Source organism: Atta cephalotes (assembly GCF_000143395.1).
Source record: "Atta cephalotes unplaced genomic scaffold scaffold00008, whole genome shotgun sequence".
NCBI lineage: Eukaryota > Metazoa > Arthropoda > Insecta > Hymenoptera > Formicidae > Atta > Atta cephalotes.
Genome location: NW_012130072.1, coordinates 3,146,092 through 3,152,078, shown reverse-complemented (window position 1 = coordinate 3,152,078; position 5,987 = coordinate 3,146,092).

The following is a 5,987-nucleotide window of genomic DNA, read 5'->3' as shown; positions in this document are numbered from 1 at the left end:
CGAAGATAAACTATTGATACATGATGATTAGTAGTAAAAGGTCGTTTCACGATTAAATCCACTTGTCTCTTTCAGTAACTGTAAAAATAATATCTCGCAATCAATTTCAAGAATCGCACGCAATGAATGTCATCCGAAGAATACTTATTATGAGTCATATCTGTTTTTTTTGTGTTCGTTATAATAAATAAAAACTAATCAAATATATGATACTTATTATTAAGAATATGTATCGCTCTTCTCTCTTTAGCAAAATCTTACTGCGCGTAAAAAATTCTTTCTTCTTGTGAGAAATAAACCAATACATTGACCTAAATCGTAAGCTATAAATAGGTCTGTTGTTTTTAGCTGAAGTTCTTGCATGATTCATCTTTCTTTCTTTTCTCGCTACGTTGGAAAGAAAAACAAAAAAGAAAAACCGCACAAGAAGTTAAGTTAAAAAAAACAAGCCTAATATTATATGCACAAGCATACAAATATATGAGAACTGTGAGAAGGCGCCATTCACTTTCGAGTTTCGCAATCATTATGTTACGTATCTTCGCAATTCGGCAAAACATGTTTGCCACAAGTTGCACCAAACAATTTTGTCTTATTGAAACTTTTCTTTTTTTTTCATAAGAAGAGATATTTTTTTATAGAAATTATAAAATAGTAGTACATATAAATATTAAATCTAAAACGTAATCTAATCTATATAGAAATAAATACATAATTATCAATCTTTTAATTTGTCATCAGCATTCATTATCAGCACATTTCTGCGCGAAAATACAATTACTGTGTCATCGATATATACTTTTGACGTTCTTATTCATGTCAAATATGATTACCGCGATATTCATTTTAAATTCTACAATTGATATATAGACTAATTGTAAGTAAAAATAGATTCCACACTTCTATGAAAGTATTACTTTCAGTTTAGAAAAAATGTGATAGCTCAAAACACATCGCTCTCTTTCTAAAGTATTGAATTGAAGATAGATGTTGGTAGAACTAAATAAAGTTACTAAGATGCTCAATTCTCTCTCAAGCGTTTACAATAAGATTTTAAAATGTAAAACTCAAATAAGCTTTAAACTGTAAGAAATTGATTAATAATTGTTCTTTTCTCATTCGACTGTTATTGTTAAATTTTTTATAATTTAAGGCTTAAAGCTTAAATTTTACGTCTTAAAATTTCATTGTAGACGCCGCTTAAAGCTAAAGCTCACAATTTTGCTTTAAAAGACTGCTGTAAGTTGTAAATAATGATATATCGGTCACAGAACTTATGCTTTTAGATCGTAAAAATTAAGAAAGTTTTTCTCAATTCGCTTAAGTTTAACGCTTAAATCTAAAGAATGTGCAAAAATTTGAAAGTTTAAAAAAAGAAATTATTATCTTTTAATCTTTTTCGACTTATGACTTAAAATTTCTTAAAACAAAATTGTAGATCGAGATTAAAGAAGATGCTAAGATTAAGGAAGGTGCAATTTAGGAACGTAGCATATAGAAAATTTAGAAGGAAATCAACATGTTGGAAGATCTTAATCCCATGGCTTAACAAAAATGTAAGACAGTAAGATGTTTTCCTACTGAAAAAAAATCATGTCACAAAGTTTGTACGAAATCATGTAATTAAGACAAGTAAATCTCGTAACGAATTGTTCCAAAATTGACTGCCTGTACTAAAAATCTATAATCGTCTGGATGTAATGTAAACTGTAGCATTTTCAGCGCTGGCAGTCAATTTGGAACACAGCCCAAATCAGCCAAAAAATTTTTTCTTTTACGTAATTTATTTATCTTAATTTATCTATATAACATGATTTCATTACTTTGTTACGTGATTTTTTTTCAGTAGGAGGTGATTTTGAAACTTTGACTCGATTGACCAATCAAAAAATACTTTGAAGCATTTGTAACATCAAATGGAACCGCCTATATCATAAACACGCGAGAATGTGCATGTGTGAACAAGGGCGGATCCAGAGAGTTATTCTGAAGGTGGGAGGGGGGAGGGGGAGAGGGGGTATGAAATGTAAATATTTACAATACGAATTAGAAATGTGCCTATACCGATTGAAACTAGATCTTTGATGCTTATATGTGAATGTTATATATACAGGATGTTTTGTTTTAAGTGATATGGTCGATTATCTCGCGAATCGATGATTTTATTGAAAAATTTTTTGAATAAAAGTTGTATGGTTTGAAGGGGACACATGATGGAAATGTGACCTTGAATTCAAAATCAAGTCAAGGTGTTTTTTTAAATGGAAATCCCTATTTTTTATTACATACTTTTGTAACTTATCTTGAGAACTTCTAAAATACTATAATAAAGTTAAGTTTCATTAAGTTACTTGTTAAGTTATAAGGCAAAACCGATCACTGATCCGGTCGATTAAGGCAAGATCGGGACTGATCCGGCCAACTAAGGCAAGACCGATCACTGATTCGGCCAACTAAGACAAGACCGATTACAAATCCGACCAACTAAGGCAAGACCGATCACTGATCCTGCCAACTAAGGCAAGACATGAATAACGTCGACGGTACTATAATTTTCAAGCTTTTATATAACTCGGAAAGTACTCAATGAAACGTAACTTTATTATAGTTTTCTCAAGATCAAGTCCACATTTCCGTCATGTATTCCCCTTTAAGCCATGCAACTTTTTGTTCAAAAAATTTTTCAATAAAATCATCGATTCGCGAGATAATCGACCATATCACTTAAAATAAAACACTCTGTATATATACATACTATGTACATACACGTATATCATATTTGTAGTTATTCGAACTGCGCACTGAATTGGTTTTTCGGACTTATAAACGTAATTAAATTACTGTAATAATATCACAAATTAAATTAAATTGACAAGCATTTTTTAATAATTTGATGCTCAAGCATCAATCAGACATTAGAAAGATATTAATATATGCTAAAAATAAGTAATTTATTGCGAAAATTACTTCGGTCGGGAGAGTCGAACCCAGATCTCTTGTATTTTTAGACGGAGTAAAAAGAAGGAGATCAAATTCGAGAATGAAACATAAGCTCAAAACTTGATTTCGGAAAACACATGGAAAATCGGAACGATGCGATTTTAATACTATTGCGGAAAAAGTTGGAAATATATATCATAATAACGCGTACGGAATACACATGTATGCTTGTTTTATTTTTAATGCAGAAATTCCAATTTGTATAAATTTCATTTTATTTGATTAAATAGTAAATGCATCAATATTTATTTAAAAATACATACATTCATGCATAGTCATAGATTATCATTAAATTATCGTTTTTTTAATTTATCGACATCGAAAAAACTTTGAAATTTTAAAAAATCAAATAGGACTTGAGCGACTTTCCTTTTCAGAATATATTCTATGAAAATACATAATAAATACATAATAAATTTACAGAATTACAGGGAAAATGAGAGGAAAAATATTTATCAAATCCTCTGACAATTTTCGACAGAAGTGTTCGAATTTGTTCTTCCGTACAACGCTTTTCCAAAGCCAGAAATCGAGCTCAACTTTTTCGTAACCGGCCGCTTAAGTTTAGTCTTCTTTTTATTTCGTACTTTAGAGTATTGAGGGCTAGACGGTCGACCTCCCTCCCCTCCCCACCCCTCTTCCCCATATCGTCTGTGTGTGAATAGCACACGCCTGTTATTAGGGACATTTTGCATCATCACACATCTCCTACGATAAGGGTCTTTTTTATCAAGAGAGGAAGAATGTCATATTCCGGAACTTACATACGACAAAAGAATAAAAAAAATTAAAAAAAACGTCCCCTCATTTAGGAGTAATTTTCTTATTTTCCTAAGCAGTCACCCAATGGTGCTGAACCTTTGCAATCATACGGGAACTGCTGTTTCGATGCCTGGTAAAAAATTTTTTGTGCATGAATATGTATAAATGTGTATAAACAAGCATAAATATTCATAAACATATATAATTACATATGAAATATATACATGTTTATACATCCTTCTTTCTTTTAAAATTATTTTTTAATGTAATAAAAATAATATAGTAATGTAAAAACATAAAAAAACAATTAAAGAGATAATTTTCGTATTATTTGTTTTAGAAAAAAACAAGAAAAAAATTTGAAAAAAATTACTCATAACATTATGCATAATTTTATATATAATTAAATTTTATATATAATAAATAAAATATGTAAGTAATTTTTTTACATTTCTTCAAACTTGATTTTTCTAAAGCAAATAATGCGAAAATTATCTTTTTAATTATTTTTAATGTTTTTATATTTACTATTATTATTTCTATTGCACTAAAAAATAATTTTGCAAAAGAAAAAAGGATGTATGGATATATATGGACATATTTCATTTATAATTATACATGTATGTATATTATGTGTGTTTATGTATGTTTATATATATTTATTTTTATTATGCATAAACAATTTTTTACTAGGCATGATCTACGAACACTGAATGTTTATAACGGATGTATAATATCTGAGATCTGTTTTTTATTGCTGCACTCTGAAGTGATGCAATAAGTTTAAGTGAAACGAATATATATTTGTTTCATTTCAACTTATTGCATTATGTGTATTAATTCAGAAAGTGCAGTAATAAAAAAGACCCGTAGAAAACCGCGAGTCGAACTGGTCTAAAATAAATAATATCAGTCGTGCGAACATTCTGTACGCGCCGGCCGATTCCTTCATAAACATATACAGTTCAGAAATGAGTTTCGTTAAAAAATCAATTTAAGAGTGATTTAAATTTTCTATTTACATGATATTTCATTATTGTTAATTTTTTACAAAATAAAATAGATTTTGATATAAAATTTATTCAATGTCGTTTTAACGTTGTAGCAACATTAATAATCAATGTGGAAAAATTAATTATAAAAATTCAATTTATTTAACATTTTTTTAATGTTGCAACATTAACAATCAATAGAAGAATCAATAGATACAACATCGATAAAACATTTCAATTCACATTGACATTTCAATATTCAACATTGCAACATCTCGGCAACATTCTTTCAATATTCTGTGCTGTATAGGAACTTCTCTTTGCCCTGTGCATTTTTTTCTTTCCGCACCGCATTGTTCAAGAGCTCAAAATTTTGGCCAAAATTTCATTTTTCTAAATTTTTTAATAGGAATTTTTAAATATTTTTTATATATAGAATTTTATGTATAGAAAGATAACATGTAATCAAAGACCTTATCGATTTTTTTATAATTGAGTTCATAGAATGCAAAATTTCTCGCTCTGGGAGATTCGCTCGTTTATTTTTTCTCGTCGTATCAGTGAAAATTTGCTAAAATATGTTAAGAAATTAATATTTATTCATAAAGTTTTTACACATTCTTGTTGCAGGTATTTATTACACTATTGTATAAAAAATTAATCAAAACTTATACAAATAGAGAAACAAATAATACATAATGTTAATGCAAATTTATGTCGTGTAATAATAAAATAATAATTAATAGCCTGTAAAAAATCACTTGATTTCTCTTATATAAACTTACATTTTGTAAAATGTTTTTTTGATTAATTTTATTCAAAAAATCTAGTTGCCAAAGGCTGCCGAATAAATAGTTATTATTTATTCTTTTGCATTCTTAGTCATGTATTATTTTAAATATGAAAAATTATTCGAAATCTGAAAGGCAATAAGGATTACATTGTTAATTAGTATATTATGAGTACATATATATGTATAAATATATTAAATTGTTCATTAAAATTTATTATTACAAAATTAATTGAATTCATTTGTAAAAATATATATGTGAAAATGTCTTAATTTCAAAATATTAAAAAATAAATAATCATAAGAAATATTTTTTATTATTAAAATATATGTTCATTTATAAATTTTGGTGAGAACATTTAAAAATATTAGAGAGAGAGAGAGAGAGAGAGAGAGAGAGAGAGAGAGAGAGAGAGAAGAAGAGAGAGAGAGAGAGAGTAAGT